At 36.3% G+C, this 24,714-nt stretch overlaps 1 pseudogene; it reads left to right on the plus strand.

Moving 5' to 3' along the window:
- Positions 1–24,714, plus strand: part of LOC126940620 (PWWP domain-containing protein 2A-like) — a 94,293-nt pseudogene that overhangs the window by 19,255 nt on the left and 50,324 nt on the right.

Raw genomic sequence — 24,714 nt, forward strand, 5'->3', positions numbered from 1 at the left:
GGGTCCAACGCTCTTCAGTTAGCAGGTGATGAATGCTGCCAGGACTTGGTCCTTTCCTTCAAGGCAGCTGATTCCCTTCTGTCTCAGGGAGCTAGGGCCTGAAACAGGAGCTTCAAGACTCCAACTGATGCCCTATCCTGCTGTGGCTCTGCTGTTATTCTAGATGTAAGGCATAGTCCTCCCAACTCTTCCCTCTCTTCTCCTGAGGAGGAAGGAAAGGGTCTCTTTTGGAGCTGAGCTGTGTAGCCTGGTGTTAGGGAAAGGGTGATGCCAGAACTCCCTTCTGTGCCCCACCTGGTTTCTCAGTATATCATGTGTACCCCCAGTCCACTGTCTCTGGGCCTAATTCAGCGATAGGACTCACCTAAGAGTTGCAGTTCTTACAGCCCAGACTGCCTTTCAAGTTTACTTGGAGACTCAGAGTGCTGTAGCCCTCTGTGCAAAGTTTGCAGGCACACAAGTTCAGTCTCCTGGGATCAGTGATTCCCCTCTGGCTAGAGCTGGTTTAAATGCTTCCCTTGTGGGCAGGCATCAGCTGAATTTGGTCCAGTTTCTTTTTCTGCTCTAACAGGACAGAAGTGTGTTCAATGCCTCATAATTGCTGTATTCTCCCTCTCCTGGTGCCCAGAGACGCTCTCTGCACCACCCCACCACTGTTGCCGGGGTGAGGGAGGAGTGGCATGGACAATTCAGGACTGCTTTTCCTATCTCTTCAGTGCCTCTTTCAGTAATATGAACTTGGAACCAGGTACTATGTGTGTTTATCTGATTTTTGGTTCTTATGAAGGTGTTATTACTGTGTAGATAGTTGTTAACTTGGTGTCCTCATTGGGGGACAGGCAATCAATGGAGCTTTCTATTCTACCATCTTTCTACTAGTTTACTGTTTAAATGGAAAATAAATAAATTGGTAGCCAAATAAAATCTTTAAAATATTCCAGTTTTAGGCCAAGCATGGTGGCTCACACTTGTAATTGCAACATTTTGGGAGGCCGAGGCAGGGGAATTGCTTGAGGCCAGGAGTTTGAGACCAGCCTGGGCAAAGACAGTGATGCTCTGTTTCTACAAAAAATAAAAAAATAGATGGGCATGGTGGTGTGTGCCTGTAGCTCTAGATACACAGGAGGCTGAGGAGGGAGGATCACTTGAGCCTAGAAATTGTAGGCTGCAGCAAGCCATGATTGAAACACTGCTGTCCAGCTTGGGTGACAAAGTAAGACTCTGACTAAAACAAACAAGCAAAAAAAATGTGTGTACACACACACACACACACACACGTGGGAGGATTTGGATGATCAAATGAAGTTAGGAAATGCGAAACACAATTTTTTAAAAAAATTTTACTTTAAGTTCTGGGATACATGTGCAGAACGTGCAGGTTTGTTACTTAGGTATACGTGTGCCATGGTGGTTTGCTGTACCTATCAATCCATTATCTAGGTTTTAAGCTCCACGTGCATTAGGTATTTGTCCTAATGCTCTCCCTTCCCTTGCTCCCCAAACCCTGACAGGCCCTGGTGTGTGATGTTCCCCTCCCTGTGTCCATGTGTTCTCATTGTTTAACTCCCACCTATGAGTGAGAACACATGGTGTTTGGTTTTCTGTTCCTGTGTTAGTTTGCTGAGAATGATGGCTTCCAGCTTCATCCGTGTCTGGGCCAAAGACACAAACTCATTCTTTTTTATGGCTGCATAGTATTCCATAGTGTATATGTGCCACATTTTCTTTATCCAGTCTATCATTGACAGGCATTTGGGTTGGTTCCAAGTCTTTGCTATTGTAAATAGCAAAATAAATATATGCGTGCATGTGTCTTTATAGTAGAATGATTTATAATCCTTTGGGTATATGCCCAGTAATGGGATTGCTGGGTCAAATGGTATTTCTGGTTCTAGATCCTTGAGGAATCACCACACTGTCTTCCACAATGGTTGAACTAATTTACACTCCCAACAGTGTAAAAGCGTTCCTATTTCTCTACATCCTCACCAGCTTCTGTTGTTTCCTGACTTTTTAATAATCATCATTCTGACTGGCATGAGATGGTATCTCATTGTGGTTTTGATTTGCATTCCTCTAATGACCAGTGATGATGAGCATTTTTTCATGTGTTTGTTGGCTGCATACATGTCTTCTTTTGAGAAGTGTCTGTTCATATCCTTCACCCAGTTTTTGATGGGGTTGTTTTTTTCTTGTAAATTTGTTTAAGTTCCTTGTAGATTCTGGGTATTAGACCTTTGTCAGATGTGTAGCTTAAAAAAATTTTCACCCATTCTGTAGGTTGTCTGTTCACTCTAATGCTAATTTCCTTTGCTGTTCAGAAGCTCTTTAGTTTGAATAGGTTCCATTTGTCAATTTTAGCTTTTATTGCAATTGCTTTTGGTATTTTAGTCATGAAGTCTTTGCTCATACCTATGTCCTGAATGGTATTGCCTAGGTTTTCTTCTAGGGTTTTTATGGTTTTAGGTTTTACATTTAAGTCGTTAATCTATCTTGAGTTAATTTTTGTATAAGGTGTAAGGAAGGGATCAATGTTCTGTTTTCTACATATGGCTAGCCAGTTTTCCCAGCACCATTTATTAAATAGGTAATCATTTCCCTATTTCTTGTTTTTGTCGGGTTTGTCAAATATCAGATGGTTGTAGATGTGTGGCATTATTTCTGAGGCCTCTGTTCTGTTCCATTGGTCTATATATCTGTTTTGGTACCAGTACCATGCTGTTTTGGTTACTGTAGCCTTGTAGTATAGTTTGAAGTCAGGTAGCATGATGCCTCCAGCTTTGCTCTTTTTGCTTAGGATTGTCTTGGCAATGTGGGCTCTCTTTTTTGGTTCCATATGAAACTTAAAGTAGTTTTTTTCTAATTCTGCCAAGAAAGTCAATGATAGCTTGATGAGAATAGCCTTGAATCCACGAATTTTTGGGGGTGATATGGCCATTTTCACAATATTGATTCTTCCTATCCATGAGCATGTAATTTTTTTTCCCATTTGTTTATGTCCTGTCTTATTTCCTTGAGGATTGGTTTGTAGTTCTCCTTGAAGAGGTTCTTCATGTCCCTTGTAAGTTGTATTCTTAGGTATTTTATTCTCTTTGTAGAAATTGTGAATGGGAATTCACTCATGATTTAGCTCTCTTCTTGCTTATTGTTGGTGTATAAGAATGCTTGTGATTTTTGCACATTGATTTTGTATCATGAGACTTTGCTGAAGTTGCTTATCAGCTTGAGGACAAAACACTAAAATCTTATTTTGAAGATTCTCAAATGCTCATTGCAGTGTCTCTCAAACATATTTAACCTTAACCTTATGTGAATGTATATGTGCATGTATACACTATGTAACATCTATCAATAATCCTCTCTGTCTAATTTTCTATATAAAACATCTTGCAAAATGCTGTAAAAATATCTGTGTATATTTCCCTTTTCTGGGATAGAGCTACCCTTCTGTTTATGTTCTATTTGTACACAGTTATTAGATATCTACTTGATATCTTTCTTGATATTGAATCTTAAATAGAAAATACTTGTTTTTCTATACTCATAAGACTTCTGACATCAAATATGTGAATTTTCCACATCAAACATTTCTCTAAATTCCTTTAAATGCCAACTGGATGTCCTACAATTTAATTTAATGCTAACACTAATTACCTGGAGTTAGCACAGACATCAAAGTTTAAGGGTTTAGTCCTGTAAGACTGCTCCCTCATGTCAGATGCCAATTTTGATTAGCAGGGCCCAAGGTTTCCCACACCTGTGTCTGATTTGACTACAAGTTGGGCTTCTCACAACCCCCTCTTCACATTTGGTAATTTGCTATAATGTGTCACAGAACTCAGGGAAATACTTTACTTACAATTGCCAGTTTATTATTTAAAAAAATTACAAAGAATACAAATTAACAGATTAGTTGAAGATGTACATAGGACAAGGTCCAGAAGGGTTCCTAGCACAGGTGCCTCTGTTCCCATGGAGTCAGAGTTTGTCACTTCTCAGCACATAAGTGTTCTTACCAACCCAGAAGCTCTCCCAGCCCTGTCATTTAGGCTTTTTTGAAGTTTCATTATAGAGGCATGGTTGATGAAATCATTGGCCATTGGTGATTGACTCAATTCTCAGCCCTTTTCCTCTACCCAGAGTTTGGGGCATGGAGCTGAAAGAGCCAACTTTCTTATCTCATGGTTGGTTCCTCTGGGAACCAGCAGTCATCCTTCAAGAGTTGCTTTATTAGCATAAACTATGATTGAAAGAGGTTTATTTTATATGAAAGGCACCCTTACCCTATCTTCCAGAAAATTCCAAAGGTTTTACAAGCTCCATGCCAAAAGCCAGGGATGGAGACAAAATATATATTTCTGATTATATCACAATATTATGGAACCCTTTGTTTTTCTGATGAGACATATTTTTCTACTGAAAGGCAAAATAAAAGCATTCTTTAAAATTTCATTATTTGAAATTTTACAATAACACTTTCTTGAGAAAGGAGAATTGGATTTCAGTGATGTTTCTAATGCTCAGTCCTTTTTGCTTCAACAGAAGAAAAAATAATTATCATGATGTCTCCATAGCAGGCAGTGATTTATTATTGACATTTCTTCCCCTTATAAAGCATAACAGTTATAATCTCATATTAATACCATCTTCTTTGGAAATAAAATATGTATATCATAAGTTTTCTAATCTTATGGAGGTTAATATAAACACAGTGTAAGTCATGGTTTAAAGAAACTGTAGATTTGGTAGAAGCTTTGATATTGTAATATCTATACACAGAGGTACCACTTTACTATTAGCTCTGAAGTGCTAACATTTAGATAGTAATTTTTCTATATGCTACATCATGATTAAATAAAACTGATGACAAAATGAAAGAAGAAAATGTGGAATAACATTGTATTTTATATAAAAGTGATATCTCTGCAATCTTGTAAACACAAACCTTATTTATTTATTCTTTTGCAATACCAATAATCTCTAGGGCATACAGTGACATAGCATATTGATACCTTTTGAATATAGTATTAGAGAGAGTTATGGTTTTTCAGTGTTAAACTCCACATCTCATGCCATAGATCTTGAATTTTGTCTTTAATTGTTAGATTTATTTTCTAATTCATTGAAATTTATATGATTTATACATGTATAGATTTTAAAAATCAAATTATTAATAGTCTCATAAAGAGAAATAGCAGTCATTTTCCTCCTCTCTCACAACCCACCCATGTGCCTCTCTTTCTCTACAGAATCAACTACATTTCACTCTTCTACATGTTTCCCTGGTATTTACCTACATATTTCTACATTGTAAATCTATACTGATATTTATTGATTATATACATTTTCAGTTGATTTCTTGCTGTGAAAGATAAGGACTTAATTCCTTCTTCCCATCTCTACTTCTAATATATTTATTCATCAGTATAACTGTATGATACATAGGGGCTAAAACAATAATCAGTCTTTAAATTTTTATTTTTTTAAAAAATATGATTATGCAATATCACTATACCATAAGCCCCTTGAGAATAAAGTGTTTTATTGTTTTGTTTCCTAATGTATCTTAAGCAGTTGAAGAGTACTTAGAACAGAATACATGTTCCATAAATAATGAATGCATAGTTTACTCTTGACCCAAACAATCATCATGATTCCTTTTATAAATAACACTTTGTTTCTCAGATATTTATTTCTTGCATCGTATTTTATTGGCATGACTTTCTATACATGTATTTATTTCCTTTTTTAACTTGTACTATTTAATGAACAGATTTTGTTTTTTTGAACAGTTTTAAGTGTACAGAAAAATTGAGCAGCTAGTACAGAGACCTCTCATATATCCCTCCCTCTTGCACACTGTTTCCCCTATTTTTAACATCTTGCACTAGTGTGGCTCATTTGTTATAATTGATTACCCAATATTACACATTATCATTAATGAAAAACTATAGTTTAACATTGTTTTCTTTCCCTATATTGTACAGTTCTATGTTTTTTTGCAAATGCATAATGTCATTTATTCAGCATTAAAATATCATACAGCATAGTTTCCCCATTCTAAAAATCTCCTGTGCTTCATCCTTGTATTCATCCCTCTTCCCACTCCACCTGAACCTCTGTTAACCATGGATGGACAAACTTTTTAATATTATTTTATCCAGGATGTCCGTTGAAGTCACACCATATGTACCCTTTTAGATTGGCTTTGTTCACTTAGTAATATGCCTTTAAGTTTCCTCCATGTCTCTTTGGGGCTTGATAGTGCATTTCTTTTGACCACTGAATAATATTCTGTTGTATGGATGTACCAGAGTTTGTTTATTCCTTCATCCATTGGAGGACATCTTGTTTTTTTTCAGTTTGGGTGATTATGAATAAAGATTCTACAAACATACATTCTAGAAGATCTAAGGTTGCTGTTGTTGTTTTTCTGCAGATCTCCATCTCACTATCTTTAATATACCTCTCTAGTAAAAACAATTTTCTTGATAGATTTGCTTCTTCCCATTAACAAAGTACTTTCCTTCCTTTTTTCTTAGGATGGATTCTGTTTCCTGAGTTTTGTGTTTGTGATGTTTAATTTTAGTCTCAACTTTACTGGATCAAGGGTTTCCAAGATAATTGGCTAAACATTTCTGAGTGTGTCTGTGAGGCTGTTTCTGGAAAATATGAGCATTTGAAGTGGTAGAGAGCAAAGCCAATTGCCCTTCACAATACAGGTGGACATAGGCACCATCCAATCCACTGAGGGCATGAATAGAACAAAAAGGCAGAAGAAGGGAGATGTTTTTCTATCGCTGCCTGACTGCTTGAGCTGGGACATCAGTCTTCTTCTGTCTTTAGACCGGACCTTACATCATTGGTCCTCTTATTCTTAGTTACACTACCAGCTTTCCTGAGTCTCCTCCTTGCAGAAGGTAGATCATGTGACAGCATCCATAATTAAGAGAGTCAATTCCTTATTATAAATACCTTTCTATATATCTATACATCTATCTGTTTATATCTATATGTCTATCTATATCCTATTGGTTCTGTTTCTCTGGAGAACCCTAACTAATACAGTGTTCTTCTTTTTCCTTTGTTTGTTTTATAAGAGTATATTTTCCAGTAGCTTCCTAAGAAAGTGTTTATGGAAAATACATATTTTTTATTGCACCAATGTCTGAAAATATCTTTTTTGTACTCTTAACAGTTTATCTGGATAATTTTTAGTTTCTTCTCTTCATGTATATTTGACTTGTAGTATTGCTGTTGAGAATTCTGTTATTCATTTACCTGATATTTTGTGATCTCTCATTTTTTGTCTTTGTAAGTTTTTAGGATATCTTTTAATAACTGGTGTTTTGAAATATGTACAATGTGCCTTGCTTGGGTTCATTTATTGAAAAAATTTTCAATGAGAGCCCAGAATAATCTAATAGCATTTCTGGGGAAAAAATGTGTTGTATTCGTCCTTTGATAATTTCTTCCCTTTTTGCTTCTCTATTTCTTTGTATGTAGAATTTAGAAGTTAGAGCACCTGGGCTGATCATCTAATTCTATAACTTTTTATTTTTTATTATAACTTTTTCTGTTAACACTTTTTAAGATTTTGCATAATCTATTTTAGTTTTCTTTTTAAATTTTGGATAGCATATTTTTAATTACCAGGAGTCTTAATTACCTTTGATGTTCCATTCTATAGCTCTCAATTCTTTTTAATATCTTCTTTCTCTACAAGGTAATTAACAATAGTTTTACTTTTTGTTCTTTGCCCAGCAATGTCTTTGTTTCATCTAAGTTCTTATTTATTCATGCCCATTTATTTAGTCTTTGAGCTATGTGTGATGAAGTATGCAACAAGTTAATGTGGATCAGGAACTCTGTGCGTGTGAGAAGTGTTTGTTGACTTGTGGGATTCTCATCTGGGTGATTTGGTGGCAAGCTATTTCTTCTACTGGAGTGATGCTAAAATGTGTGTATGTGTTGCTTTTGTTTTCAATTTCTTCAGATAAAAATTGTTTAGCTTTATACCTAGAAGGTTGAATCCTTCTTAGTGAGAGTTCTGGTAGGGTGGGGAAGGAAATTGTAGAGTCTAATATTTAATATGCAAAATTTGTATTTTTTTTTTCTATTTTGAGAGCTGAGCCACTCCTTCATCTTTAGTTTATTTTCCTGTTGTTTAGGTCTCAGGCATGAAATTTCCCTTTCCTCTCCAGCACACAGTAGTTGAAAAGGGGCTAAAAGCTCTGTCTTTTCTTGAAGCCCAGTTTTCACTGAATGTCTTTATATTTTCTGTCTTAACATTCTGCTTTCTCTAGATCTCACTCTTGAGTTTATCTGTAATTCTCTGTACGTTTGTTCAGTGTTCAGTATTTTTTCCCAAGCATCTCACTTTTGTTAATTCACTTGCTACTTGTTTCCCATATTCAAAAGTTTGTTGTAATCTTTGGTCTACTGTTGTCTCTTCTTGTATCCTTTTTGTTCTCGTTAGTTTAAACATTCAAAAATTACTTTACCTTCATTTTAGTTAAGATTCAAGGGTTAAGGAATAAGCACATATAAGACAACAACAATGTTAAAATAAAGGAGGTTTTCTGGTTCTTTTTCTCAGCAGTCCTTTTGTGGTTCCCATCTTTCTTTTCTTCTGGACACAACCACTCTTATTAAATAGACTTAAACATCATCTTTGTCAATAAACTGCACAATAATATGAACTATTTTAAATTGAATGACATTTTCGACAATGAATGAACTCAACTGAATGTTATGAGACAGCATTCGAGGTAATAATTAATGAAAATGAAGTATTGCAATATTGAGGGACTTGAATGCATGTTGATGGATATTATAGATAAGAACTATGTCTCAAAGCCAGCTCAGGGCAATTCACATTTTCAAAAAATGAAATGAAGTATTTTCATTGCTTTTTTTTCTTTTTCTCTAGCTTTGCATCTTGATTGAAGCAAAGACATCTGTCTTTTCCCAGATAGCAAGAACTTTGGTTGCTGTGGCAACATATTGACTGGGGAATTTAAAAATAAAGGTGGCTCATTTCCAAATCATTTTTTCCCCCTTCACGAAAAAGCCACACACTGGTAAGAAACTTCTACTGGAGCCTTTATAATCAATAAACCTATTGTTTGCTGAAGGATTATATCCCAAAACTTGCATGTTAAGTAGGTGAGAATGTGTACATTTGGCTTTCATACACTTTTAAACCATAAAACACTGAACTACCTCATTTTTAACAAGTTTTCTTTCTCTCTCCCTCCCCCTTTTCCTTCCTTCCTTCCTTCCTTCCTTCCTTCCTTCCTTCCTTCCTTCCTTCCTTCCTTCCTTCCTTCCTTCCTTCCTTCCTTCCTTCCTTCCTTCCTTCCTTCCTTCCTTCCTTCCTTCCTTCCTTCCTTCTTCCCTTCCTTCCTCCCTCCCTCCCTCTCTATTTTTTGAAATTGTTATGCTGAGAACCTGGGTGGATACAGAAGGAGGAGGGGCAAAGGCAGTGAAAGAAACCCTTCAAAGGCCTTTGCGGAGGCAGAGCCTGGTTGCTAGGGCTTGAAAAGATTGTTATTTGTAGCTAACACAAAGTTATTCTAAAATGCACTCAGCCTTAGAAGTAAACAAGTTCTAAATTTTTAAGAGAAGCATGGATTGAATCTTCTGACACATAAAAATAATCTTTTGACATTTTGGAATGCACATATATTTGTGCATTAAATTTCATAAAATGCCAGGGAAAAAAGAAGGGAGTTAATTTCTTTAAATTGAGGACATATACCTCAAATAACTAACATGTTTAAAAACACCTGAAGTTTTAGATTATTTATTTCAAAAATTTTATTTTCTTGTGAGTCTTGTAGTAATATAGAACTCATCAAAATCAAACCAGCATGATAGGAAAATAAATGTGTGATTCTACTTTAGACTTATTTATTGACTTGTTTCCAAATCTAGAGCCTTGCGATTTGTTTACTTTTCATTTGTTTCACAAATTTATATAAAATAAATAATATTTGCTAGATGAATTAGACAGTTAAACTTTTTAAGATAGAAATTATTTAAGTTAGTTATACAGTTATTCCAAATTGTGCTAGAGGACTGGGTGGGGATAATTTACATAAAACAAGTAATTTTAACATCACAATAAATTCAGTAAGAAAAGGAAACAAAAATGATGTTGTCTTTATTAACTATTAGCTGTATGATTGCAGTTAAATATTTAATTTCCAAAGCTATTTATTGGCGTAGAACAATATAATTAAATAATTATTTTTGAGAACCTCTTAATTTAAAAACTGGCATTTTGAAGTAATGATTAAATGTTAACACAGTGAAAATATAATTTTAATCTTTCTCCTTTTCACCTTTCTGGTAAGGATATAGGCTGTCATAATGCAATAAAGAATTTGTGATACCTCGTTAGGGATTTTTAAGGTAGAGAAGAATGGCAATATATTCTCCCCTAATACATAAGAATTGTGGAATACTAAACTCACAAGCCCAATCTCAAAACTTTATAATTTTTTTTTTTTCCAAGAAGCCCCTAATGAGTGCAAATGATAACAAAACTTTTCTCCAGGCAAAGTTTAATGGATATAACAAGATTCTTGCATAAAACAGTAATGCCTACCAATGTTTCTACTATGAAGGAATTTGGTACAAATTCTTTAGGACCAGGAATCCCTGGTTATTGAAGGTATGGAGACCATTTATAATGATTTTCAGAAGGTAGAAAAAGAATTGACCAGTTATCTGGTTTTGCTTTCCTGTCTCTAATTACCTCTCAAGGCCCTTCCTCTTTCTTATGTTCTACCCCATAGGCCCACTGTCTCAGGTCCTTTCTAGAGGTTAATGGCACTCAGAGGATCTAGCTTTATTTCTTTCATATTCACCTCACTATATGAATTTCCCATTAATGGTTTTGTTTTTCTTGATTCTTTATGTTATTAGATCAGGGACCAAGCTGCTAAAGTAAAAGATACCAGGGAGAGAAGTCAGGAAGACTCACCCACTGAAATGAATACGAGAAAATGTATCTATACTAACTAGAGGTTCAGAAGGTTAAAGGCATTTAAAAAGTGCTGAACTTACTCTGTTAGGAAAATTTTCCAGAATTATAATGGATGGAAAAAAAATAACAAGACAGTCCCTTAAAGAACCTAAACTCTGGTAGCATTGGCATTGGCCATTTTACCAGCCAATCAGCCTCAGGGCATGGTGGAAACATTGGTTGGAAGGATACATTGATGTTTTGAAGACTTCAGGAGACACCAGAGAAGATATCATTTCACCTATACATCCTCCTAGTATAGAAGGCAATGGTAATTGATCAGGACTATTCTGAGTAATGTCAATTCCAAATAATTCTGGCATTTAAAAATTTCCAAGATGTTTTTAATGTTCCAAGAAGCTTCATGTAGAAAGAAATTCTTACACATTTTTAACTGAAATAGACACACATGAAATAGAAAAAAGAAAGACATCCACCTGACAACTGGCAAAATCAAACCAGTTAATCTATGAGTAAATTATGTCACAGTAAGATTACTTTCAAATCAAGCCACATCCTTATTTTTAGTGCTCTATTATATTTATCTTTATTTGCAAAGCTTTTTAAAATAGCATTATTTTCAAGACAGTTAATTAAAAAAATTATTGCTACCTGACATATCTTTGCATACTAGAATGCAAGTTCCTTTAGAGCAGAGAATCTATTCTTTTCTTCTTCTGCCTTCTTCACTCTCTTCTCCTTGTCTCTCTCTTTTTGCATTATGTATTTCCAGTACTTAGCATGGTGTCTAATATAACTTAGATGTGATTGTTAAATGAGGGAATGCCTTGAGAATGTGAGAAATCATTAAAAACTTCTGTACTCAGGGAGATGATGTATTTCATTTTTATTGATTTAATTTCTTCAATAGGTAATTAATGTAGGAGGTGTACAGAAATCAGAAAATATTCTACTCATCAAGAATGTGGCAAGTTGCAACTACAAAATGAAAATAGAAACAGAATAGAAATATCAAGATAAGGGACAACTAAGAGACTAAGGAAATATGACAGGTGATGTACAAAATTTTTTGTATTTATTTGCTATACTGGTGCAAAAATAAAAATGGTTGTCTCACTCCTACCCTGGTATATCATCCATTAGTTGGCACCAGCCCCAAACTAAAAACATGTTTTATTAGTTTCTTGTGTTCCTTTCAAAAATTATGTAAATTCAATCAAGTATAAGTACAATTTATATCTATCTCACATAGTTTGCTTTATTCTGTGTCTTAGAGATCTTTCCAAATTAGCATATCCTTTTGTATGCAAGCTGGAATGTTTCAGTTTATGGATATAACATAATTTATTTATAAGTCCTGCATTGATAGATACTTAGTTATATCAGTTCATTCTCGCATTGCTATAAAAAATACCTGAGACTGGATAATTTACAAAGAAGAGAGGATTAATTGGCTCATGGTTCTGCAAGCTGTGCGGAAAGCATGATGCTGGCATCTGTTCAACTTCCTCAGGAAACTTAAAATCATGGTAGAAGGTGAAGGGGGAGCGCTGACATCTTACATGGCAGGAGCAGGAGCAAGAGAGTGAAAGTGAGGTGCCCCACACTTTAAACAACCAGATCTCATGAGAATTTACTCAGCATCTTGAGGATAGCATGAAGGGGGTGGTGCTAACCCATTCATGAGAAATCCACCCTCACAATCCAGTCATCTCTTACCCGGCCCCACCTCCAACATTGGGGATTACAGTTCAACCTGAGATTTGGTGAGGACACAGATACAAACCATATCATTTGGCCCCTGGCCCCTCCCAAAGCTTATATCCCTCTCACATTGCAAAATGCAATCATGCCCTCCCAGTAGTCCCCCAAAGTCTTATTTTAGCACTGACTCAAAAGTTCAAAGTCTAAAGTCTCATCTGATACAAGGCAAGTCTCTTCTACCTATGAGCCTGTAAGAAAAACAAAAACAACAACAACAAGAAACTAGTTACTTCCAAAATACCTGAGGTTATAGACATTGAGTAAACATTTCCATTCCAAAAGGGCAAAATCAGCAAAGAGAAAGGAGTGACCGGCCACATACATGTTCAAAACCCAGCAGGGCAGTCATCAAATCTTAAAGCTTCAAAATAATCTCCTTTGACTTCATGCCTCACATTTAGGGAACATGGGCACTTGGATGTGCCATTGGCTTGACCATCCCGGGATGACCCAGTGAAAACTCTGTGTGGTGGCTCCACACACATTTCCCCTCCATACTGCCCTAGTAGAGGTTTCCTGTGAAGGCACAACCCATCTCAGCAGGCTTCTGCCTGGACATCCAGGCTTTTCAAATATATTCTCTGAAATCTAGGTGAAGGCTCCGAATCCTCATCTCTTGCATTCTGCACACCCACAACATTAACACATAGAGGCCTCCAAGGCTTACTGCTTGCACTCTCTGAAGCAGTGGCTGGAGTTATAACTGGACCCATTTAAGCCACAGCTGGGACTGGAGCTGGAGTGTCTGGAATGCAGGGAGAAGTTTCCTGAGACTGTACAGGGCAGTGGGACTTCAGGCCTGGCCCAGGAAACCATTCTGTCTTCCTAAACCTGTGGGCATGTGGCGGTAGGGGCTGCCTCTTAGATCTCCAAAATGCCCTTGAGGCCTTTTCCCATTGTCTTGGCTATCAGCACTTACTTCCTTTTTTGTTATGCAAATTTAAAAGCCTGCTTGAATTCCTTCACTGAAAATGGGCTTTGCTTTTGTACCACATGGCCAGGCTGCAAATTTTTCAAATGTTTATTTACATCCTGCTTCCCTTTAAATATAAGTTCCAACTTCTTTATTTGCTCCTGCATCTGTGTATAGGCTGGTAGAAGCAGTCAAATCACACCTTGGACACTTTGCTGCTTAAAAATATCTTCCACCAGATACCTTAGGTCATCACTCTAAAGTTCAAACTTTCACAGATCCCTAGGGTATGAACAGAATTCAATCAAGCTGTTTATTAAGGCATAACATGGGTGGCCTCTGCTCCAGTTCCCAATAAGTTCCTTATTTCAGTCTGAGACCTCCTCAGCCTGGACTTCATTGTCCATATCATTATCAGTATTTCGATTACAACCATTTAATCAGTCTTTAAGAAGTTCCAAACTTTCCTTCATCTTCCTGTCTTCTTCTGAACCCTCCAAAATCTTCCAAACTCTGCCCATGTGCCTACACCACAAGGGCCCTGGGTTTCAAGAACAAAACTGGGTGGCTGTTTGGGCAGACACCAAGCTGGCTGCAGAAGTTTTTTTTTTTTTTTTTTTTGTACCCCAGTGGTGCCTGGAATGCCAGCGAGATAGAACTGTTTACTCCCCTGGAAAGGGGGCTGAAGCCAGGGAGTCAAGTGGTCTTGCTCAGTGGATCCCACCACCATGGAGCCCAGCAAGATGAAATCCAGTGGCTTGAAATTCTTGCTGCCAGCACAGCAGTCTAACGTCAACCTGGGACGCTTGAGCTTGGTTGAGGGAGGGGAGTCCACCATTACTGAGACTTGAGTAGGTGGTATTCCTCTCATAGTATAAACAAAGTCAGTGGGAAATTCAGACTTGGCAGAATCTACCACAGCACCGCAAAGCCATGGTAACCAGACTTCCTCTCTAGATTCCTCCTATCTGGGCAGGGCATTGCTAAAAGAAAGGCAGCAGCCCCAGTCAGGGGCTTATGGATAAAACTCCCAGCTTCCTGGGACAGAGCACCTGGGGGAAGGGGTAGCTGTGGGCACAGCTTCAGCAGACTTAAACATTCCTGCCTGCCAACTCTGAAGAAAGCAGTGGATCTCCCAGCACAATGCTCAAGCTCTGCTAAAGGACAGAAGACCTCCTCAAGTGTGTCCCTGACCCCTAAGCCTCCTGATGGGGAGACACTTCCCAGCAGGAGTCGACAGACAACTTATACAGGAAAGCTCTGGCTGACATTTGGTGGGTGCCCTTCTGGGACAAAGCTTCCAGAGGAAAGAGCAGGCAGCAATCTTTGCTGTTCTGCAGCCTCTGGTGGTGCTACCTAAGCAGGCAGCAATCTTTGCTGTTCTGTAGCCTCTGGTGGTGCTACCCAGGCAAGAGGGTCTGGAGTGGACCCCCAGCAAACTGCAGTAGACCTGCAGAAGAGGGGCCTGTTAGAAGAAAAACTAACAACCAGAGGTAATAGCATCAACATCAGGAAAAAAAAAAAAAAAAAAGGATGACAAGCAAAAACTCCGTTCAAAGGTCACCAACAGCAACAACCAAAGTAGATAAATCCACAAAGATGAGGAAAAACCAGTGCAAAAGGGCTGAAAATTCCAAAAACCAGAATGCCTCTTCTCCTCCAAAGGATCACAGCTCCTTGCCAGCAAGGGAACAAAACTGGATGGAGAATGAGTTTGACTAATTGACTGAAGTAAGCTTCAGGAGGTGGGTAATAACAAACTCCTCCGAGCTAAAGGAGCATGTTCTAACCCAATGCAAGGAAGCTAAGAACATTGATTAAAAAGTTAGAGGAATTGCTAACTAGAATAACCAGTTTAGAGAAGAACATAAGTGACCTGATGGAGCTGAAAAACACAGTACAAGAATGTTGTGAAGCATGCATAAGCATTAATAGCTGAATTGGTCAAGTGGAAGAAAGGATATCAGAGATTAAAGATCAACTTAATGAAATAAAGCATGAAGACAAGATTAGAGAAAAAAGAATGAAAAGGGATGAACAAAGCCTCCAAGAAACATGGGTCTATGTGAAAAGAACAAACCTACATTTGATTGGTGTTCCTGAAAGTGATGGGGAGAATGGAACCAAGTTGGAAAACACTTCAAGATATTATCCAGGAGAACTTCCCAACCTAGCAAGATAGGCCAACATTCTAATTCAGGAAATACAGAGAACACCACAAAGATACTCCTCAAGAAGAGCTACCCCAAGTCACATAGTTGTCAGATTCACCAAGATTGAAATGGAGGAAAAAATGTTAAGGGCAGCCAGAGAGAAAGGTCGGATTGCCCACAAAGGGAAACCCATCAGACTAACAGCAGATCTTTCTGCACAAATCCTACAAGCCAGAAGAGAGTGAGGGCCAATGTTCAACATTCTTAAAGAAAAGAATTTTCAACCCAGAATTTTATATCAAGCCACAATAAGCTTCATAAGGGAAGGAGAAATAAAATCGTTTACAGAAAAGCAAATGCTGAGGTAGGTTGTTACAACCAAGGCTGCCTTACAAGAGCTCTGGAAGGAAGCCCCAAATATGGAAAGGGAAAACTGGTATGAGCCACTGCAAAAACAAACCAAAATATAAAGACCATCAACACTATGAAGAAACTGCATCAACTAAGGGGCAAAATAACCAGCTAGCATCATAATGACAGGATGAAATTCACACATAACAGTATTAACCTTAAATGTAAATGGGCCAAATGCCCCAATTAAAAGACACAGACTGGCAAATTGGATAAATAGTCAAGACCCATTGGGGTGCTGTATTCAGGAGACCTATCTCATGTGCAAAGACACACATAGGCTCAAAATAAAGGGATGGAGGAATATTTACCAAGCAAATGGAAAGGAAAATAAAGCAGGAGTTACAATCCTAGTCTTTGATAAAACAGACTTTAAACCAACAAAGATCAAAAAAGACAAGTGCATTACATAATGGTAAAGGGATCAATGCAGCAAGAAGAGCTAACTATCCTAAATATATATGCACCCAATACAGGAGCACCCAGATTCAGAAAGCAAATTCTTAGAGACCTACAAGGAGGCTTAGACTCCAACACAATAATAGTGGGAGTCATTAACACCCCACTGTAAATATTAGACAGATTAATGAGACAGAAAATTAACAAAGATATTCAGGACTTGAACTCAGCTCTGGACCAAGCAGACCTAATAGACATCTACAGAACTCTCCACCTCAAATCAAGAGAATATACATTCTTCTCAGCATCACATCACACTTATTCTAAAATTGACTACATAATTGGAAGTAAAACACTACTCAGCAAATGCAAAAGAATGGAAATTATAACAATCTTTCAGACCACAGTGCAACCAAGTTGGAACTCAGGATTAAGAAACTCACTCAAAACAACGCAACTACATGGAAACTAAACAACCTGCTCCTGAATGACTACTGGGTAAATAATAAAATTAAGGCAGAAATAAATAAATTCTTTGAAACTAATGAGAACAAAGATGCAATGTACCAGAATCTCTGGGACACAGCTAAAGCAGTGTTTAGAGTGAAATTTATAGCACTAAATGCCCACAGGAGAAAGCAGGAAAGATCTAAAATCGACACTCTAACATCACAATGAAAAGAACTAGAGAAGCAAGAGCAAACAAATTCAAAAGCTAGCAGAAGGCAAGAAGTAACTGAGATTAGAGCAGAACTGAAGGACATAGAGACACAAAAACCCCTTCAAAAAAATCAATGAATCCAGGAGCTTGTTTTTTGAAAGAATTAACAAAATAGACCACTAACCAGACTAATAAAGAAGAAAAGAGAGAGTAATCAAATAGATGCAATAAAAAATGATGAAGGAGCGATCACTACTGCTCCCCCAGAAATACAAACTACTATCAGTGAATACTATAAACACCTCTATGCAAATAAACTAGAAAATCTGGAAGAAATGGATAAATTCCTGGACACATACACCCTCCCAAGACTAAATCAGGAAGAAGTTGAATCCCTGAATAGACCAATAACAAGTTCTGAAATTGAGGCAGTAATTAATAGGCTACCATCTGAAGAAAGCCCAGGACCAGATGGATTCACAGCCAGATTCTACCAGAGGTACAAAGAAGAGCTGGTACCATTCCTCCTGAAACTATTCCAAACAGAAAAAGAGGAACTCCTTACTAATGCATTTTATGAGGCCAGCATCATTCTTATACCAACTCTGGCAGAGACACAATAAAAAAGAAAATTTCAGGCCAATATCCCTGATGAACATCGATGCAGAAATCCTCAATAAAATATTGGCAAACTGAATCCAGCAGCACATTAAAAAGCTTATCTACCACGATCAAGTTGGCTTCATCCCTGGGAGGCAAGGCTGGTTCAACGTACACAAATCAATAGACATAATCCATGATATAAACAGAACCAATGACAAAAACCACGTGATTATCTCAATAGATTCAGAAAATGCCTTTGGTAAGATTCAACATTGCTTCCTGGTAAAAACACTCAATAAACTAGGTATCGATGGAACATATCTCAAAATATTAAGAGCTATTTATGACAAACCCACAGCCAATATCATATGGAATGGGTAAAAGCTGGAAGCACCCCCTTTGAAAACCAGCACAAGACAAGGTTGCCCTTTCTCACCACTCCTATTCAACATAGTGTTGGAAGTTCTGGCAGGGAAATCAGGCAAGAGAAAGAAATAAAGGCTATTGAAATAAGAAGAGAGGAAGTCAAATTATCTCTGTTTGTAGATGACATGTTTTATATTTGGAAAACCCCATTGTCTCAGTCCAAAATCTCCTTAAGCTGATAAGCAACTTCAGCAAAGTCTCATGATACAAACTCAGTGTGCAATAATCACAAGCATTCCTGTACACCAATAATAGACAAACAGGGAGCCAAATCATGAGCAAACTCCCATTCACAATTGCTACAAAGAGAATAAAATACCTAGGACATAACTTACAAGGGATGTGAAGGACCTCTTCAAGGAGAACTACAAACCACTGCTCAAGGAAATAAGAGAGGACACAAAGAAATGGAAAAACATTCCATGCTCATGGATAGGAAGCATCAATATTGTGAAAATGGCCATACTGCCTAAAGTAATTTATAGATTCAATGCTATTTCCATCAAGCTACCATTGACTTTCTTCACAGAATTAGAAAGCTACTTTAAATTTTATATGGAACCAAAAAGGAGCCCATATAGGCAAGAAAATTGTAAGCAAAAGAAACCTGGAGGCATCACATTACCTGACTTCAAGCTATACTGCAAGGCTACAGTAACCATAACAGCATGGTACTGGTACCAAAACATGTATAGACCAATGGAGTAGAACAGAGGCCTCAGAAATAACACCACACATCTACAACCATCTGATCTTTGGCAAACCTGACAAAAACAAAAGATGGGGAAAGGATTCCCTATTTAATAAATGATGTTGGGAAAACTAGCTAGCCATATGCAGAAAACTGAAACTGGACTCCTTCCTTATACCTTATACAAAAATTAACTGAAGCTGGATTAACGATTTAAATGTAAGACCTAAATAATAAAAAGCCTCGAAGAAAACCTAGATGATACTATTCAGGACATAGGCATGAGCAAAGACTTCATGACTGAAATAACAAAAGCAATTGCAACAAAAGCCAAAATTGACAAATGGAATCTAATTAAACTAAAGAGCTTCTGCATAGCAAAAGAAACTGTCATCAGAATGAATAGGCAACCTAGAAAATGGCAGAAAATTTTTGCAATCTACTCATCTGACAAAGGTCTAACATCCAGACTCTACAAGGAACTTAAACAAATTTATGAGAAAAAACAACCCCATCAAAAAGTGGGTGAAGGACACAAACAGATACTTCTCAAAAGAATACATTTAGGCAGCCAACAAACATGAAAAAAAAAAAGCTCATCACTGGTCATTGGAGAAATACAAATCAAAACCACAATGAGATACCATCTTATGCCAGTTAGAATGGCAGTTATTAAAAAGTCAAGAAATAACAGATGCTGGAGAGGATGTGGAGAAATAGGAAGGCTTTTGCACTGTTGGTGGGAATGTAAATTAGTTCAACCATTGTGGAAGACAGTATAGCGATTCCTCAAGAATCTATAACCAGAAATACCATTTGATCCAGCAGTCCCATTACTGGGTATATACCCAAAGGATAATAAATCATTCTACTCTAAAGACACACACACATGTATGTTTATTCCAGCACTATTCACAATAGCAAAGACTTGGAACCAACTCAAATGCCCGTCAATATAGACTGGATAAAGAACATTTGGCACATATACTCCATGGAATACTATGAAACCATAAAAAAATGGATGAAGCTGGAAACCATCATTCTCAGCAAACTAAACCAGGAACAGAAAACCAAACACCACATGTTTTCACTCATAAGTTGGAGTTGTACAATGAGAACATATGGGCATAGGGAGGGAAATATCACACACCAGGGCCTGTCAATAGGTGGAGGGGCATGGAGGAATAGCATTAGGAGAAATGCCTAATGTAGATGACAGGTTGATGGGTGCAGCAAACCACCATGGCACGTGTATACCTGTGTAACCTGCACATTCTGCACATGTATCCCAGAACTTAAAGTATAATTTAAAAAAATATGAGCCCTGATATACTACTTTTTGTCAGAATAATGCTAATAATATACAGCAAATATCTTAGTTGTTGTCTTTAAGCAGCAGAACCTGAGGCAAGTATAAAGGTAAGGATTTGATCTATTTAGAAGATGCAATTCAGGAGCAGTTAAGGGAAGCAAGGAAAGATGAAAAGGAATGGAGTCCATTGCATTACTGTGCTGGTAACTGCCCCTTAATCTACTGCAGAAGCATAGAAAGTCCCTCAACAGACCTGTGGTATGAAGGAATTCACCAAAGTTTATGGAAGAGAAGTTAACAGAAGGAAAAAGGAGGAGGGATTTATCTGCTTTACTGTGTCTCATAAGAAGTTTCCTATTGTTTCATTCTCACCCCATAGGGATAAACTCCCCTTCACTGCACAGACTGCATAGTCACTCACATGGAGGCTACTTGTGAAGCCAGATAACACACACAGAAATGCTGAATTTCTTAGAGTCTGGCAGCAAACAACGAGTTTGCCAGTTCTGAGGTCCTAATCCATGGGGAGAAAGGAGACAATCAGCAGCACCTCAGAGAGTAAGAAAACCCAAAATAATTTTATTCTTTATGTTTGACTGCAGTACATACAAAGAGTTTAGCTTATTAGCTTTTCAGTGATTACCTAATATTAGCAAATCTCTCAGAGTAATTCATTTCAGGAACAAATTACAATAAAGCAATGCGTCTATATCCCTTGAAACAAACAAACAAACAAAAAGAATTTGGAAAAACTTGGTAGCCCTTCTGCATTTTAAACAAAAGTCTGTATGAAGAAAAGTAGAACAAAAGTATATAAACATTATGTTAAAACTACTACAAACCAATAGTAATTAGCTTAATAAATATTAATGGTGTTAAGCAAGCTGTACAAATTGAATTGTTTTTGAAGTTATATCTGAATACAACAAATGAAGTAATATAAATCAGATATAAGGATTATTTTAAATTTTATATATTGTTACATACCTATGAAAATCTCTTAGAAATATTTTGAAGTTTATAGGGAGAAAAGCAACTAACTAAATTTAGAATTTATAAGACATTTGTATATCATAGCAGAATACATAATAAATATGTAGAAACCAATAACTTTCCCCAGTGGTAGTAATAATCAGTTAGCAATAAAAAAGAAAAAATAAAATTGAGACCCCCACATTAAGGGCTAACAGTTTACAGAGTAAGATGCTGTTCAGTATGTTCAAGGTACAGGGACAGAAGTAACTATAATCAAAAGAATAACATTTTTCACCAATCCTGAGAAGATGAAAATTGTTGCGTTTATTTAGATTTTGTTTACATTGTTACATCTAAACAACTTCTTCATGAGAGTGAATGTACATATTGAACCTTTTTGGGTTCTTTCTTTAATAGCATTAAGTGTATTAACATCATTTTAAACAGCTGAACACACGTATAGTACTTTTTGTTGACCTATACTAACACATGAATACTGCAGAGCAATCCTAGGGTAGTATGGGGGAAAGGAAGTAGAGAAATGCCTTCACTGCTCTCTGTGAAAAATAAATGTCTTCAACGTGATATGTTTTGCTAATTTTTTAAATTTTATAGGCCAGAAGAAAAGCTTAGATATTTTCATATTTATTATTGAGTAAGTAGGGATTGAAATAGGATAGTAGCCATAATACCAATTAATTGATAAAGCCAATAAATTAATACTGCTAAAAATAGACTCTTACTCCTTTTAGAGTTTGTTTAGGCATTCCTAATTTCCACTTCTACCCTCTCAAATATCTGAATGTTTTCACATTCTTAAATAAGGAGCCAGTAGAAAACCAGAATCCTGCACCATTGAGTATAAAGAAGAGTATTAAGGAATGAAAAGAATTAAAGGCACATATTAAAAGGGTCACAGCATAATCCCTAGAAGTGTTTAATTTTGAGCACAACTGTACCCTGAAGACCCCAGGAAATGATATGCTTTTTCCCACCAGCAACACAGTCACTTGAGTATTTCTTTCACACCTCCATTGAAAAAAAAAAAGACCAGGCATGCAGCTTAATATTGTTATCTAAACCACACAGGGTAGTTTATATTTTGCACAGAAAACCCAAATAATAAGTCAAATTTATTTTTACAAAAGTAATTTATTTGTTCTACTAATAAAAATAATTATTGATCATTTGTGCCAGTCACCATGCTAAGCATTTAAACAAAATGATCTCATTTTAACTCCCAGTGACCCACGACGTTACTGTCCTATTTTACAGATGAGAATAGTGGGGCTTATGGAAGTTGGCTAACTGTATACACAGCTAGGAAGTGATGGCAATACGATTCAAATTTAGATTTAAGTCCAAAGTTTTAAGTTCTAAACTGCAATGCCACAGTGCCTTTTGCATAGAAGACTTTTGACTCTAGAGAATTTAAGTCAACTCATTTGTTTACATCGTCAAAAATTAAAATTCCAGATAAACTGGAATTTTTAGTATTGATGGAAATTCACTGTATAGATTGATCACCCTGCCAGAAATAGTTCAACAAGCTGACTATTTCTATGAGCTTCTAAAACTGAAGAGAGATCTATTCTTTGTAAGACCCTTTTTTTAAAAAAAAAGAAAAAAGATCCCAATTTTAGGACAATTCTATTAGTGATGGTTAATTAAGAATAAAACTAAATTCTTAGTTACACAGAAATAGTCTGCCCAACTGAATAAAATTCCTGATATTTTTCTCTACTGAAAGAGTGTAAAAAACAAAGCAGTTAGCCCATTTCTTCAGTGTCATTTAAATTGCATTTATATGATAACTTTGGAGTGAAAGCGGAGCTCATGTATTAATATTTGGCCCTATGTAAATTAGACTATAAATTTAGTAAATAAATTATTCACTTTTCGCCATAGTTATATTTGTTATGGAAGAGAAATAATAGTGGATAACTTTTTGAAAAAACACTTTTCTTGATTTTTTTTGTATCTCTTGGACACTACCATACTCAGGAGAGCATTTATCTTCCTGCACACTAGAAAACTCATACCCAAAGAGAGGAGAGAAAAGTCACTTATAGCCCTCAAGCTGCAATAGCTGCAGGCTGATATGATGTCATTAATACATCTCAGAATGTCTAGTTTTTAAAGTAATTCTAACATGCCTTGTATACTGTGACTATATTTAAGAAATTGATTTGGACAACTCCAAAATCAAACATCTTGATAAGATGTATAAATCAAGGATAATAGTTATTACTTCTTTGAAAATTTCTTACAATAAAAAAAAAACTATGTTTTTGGCACAAATTTAGTTAACGTGGCATCATAATTCATTTAGTCAACAGATACTTATGGGTTTTTTGCGCCTTTGTATATTGCATTGCACTATAATTAGGGGTCAAATCTTGATTTTGTGATTGTTATTTTTCATGAAATAAGTAGATTATATTAAATAGTTGTTTTTAGTGTAAATAACACATTAAGAAAAGATAATGATGTAATTATAGAGCTATGACATTTTCAAGCTACTTTTTCAACTGAATATATTCTGTTCTTCTCTGAATCTATTACATTTGAAGCCATTTAAACAATTCTTTGCTTTTTTTTCTTGTTTATTTCTTCATTGTAGTATCTGACAAATGATAATAACCAAATTAAAACCACTTGTAATTCCAAGCATAAATTAAATGAATGTATAATTATGAAATGAATGTATTCTTCAGTTTCAGATTCGTTGAACTGAATAGAGGCTTCTACATTTTTTAATGCATTTTTTTTAGGAGTCTTACTGTTACCAAATTTCCAGTTTCAAATTTATATGTTTAAGTTTTATTACTTAAGATTTTGTTGCCTTTTCTCTCTGCAGCTGCACTCTGAATTACTGTGTCAGTTCAGGCTTATAAATCCCAGATGAAAAGAATGAAATTTTTTTTTGTTATTTGCTTTATGCCAGTAGTTCTTAATCAGAGGCAATTTTCACCCAGGGGATGTTTGATAATGCCTGGAGACATCGTTAATTGTTACTAAAGTTGAGGAGGGAGGGAAGAGTTGCTACTGACATGATATAGGACTGGGAAGCTGCCAAACCTCCTACAATGCACAGAAGAATTTTCTGCATCAAAAATGATCTGATACAAGTATCAATAGTTTCACTGTTGAGAAATCTATATATAATATCCTTGATTTTTCATTCTAAAATTTAGTAAAATGATGAGTTAAATTTAATGATTTTTGTCATGATTAGCATGGTGAGGGATGACATGAGCCTCAAAAGTCAAAGGGCTCTTGCCTTGGAATAGAAAATCAAAAGATGACAATAACACATGTGAAATAGTTTAAGTTTCAGTAAGTTGGAATTAAAACTTTCAGGTATTCTTTAGAACAAAATCTTCGCTGTCTCCACACAACTGCTAGCT

Source organism: Macaca thibetana, chromosome 17 (assembly GCF_024542745.1).
Source record: "Macaca thibetana thibetana isolate TM-01 chromosome 17, ASM2454274v1, whole genome shotgun sequence".
NCBI lineage: Eukaryota > Metazoa > Chordata > Mammalia > Primates > Cercopithecidae > Macaca > Macaca thibetana.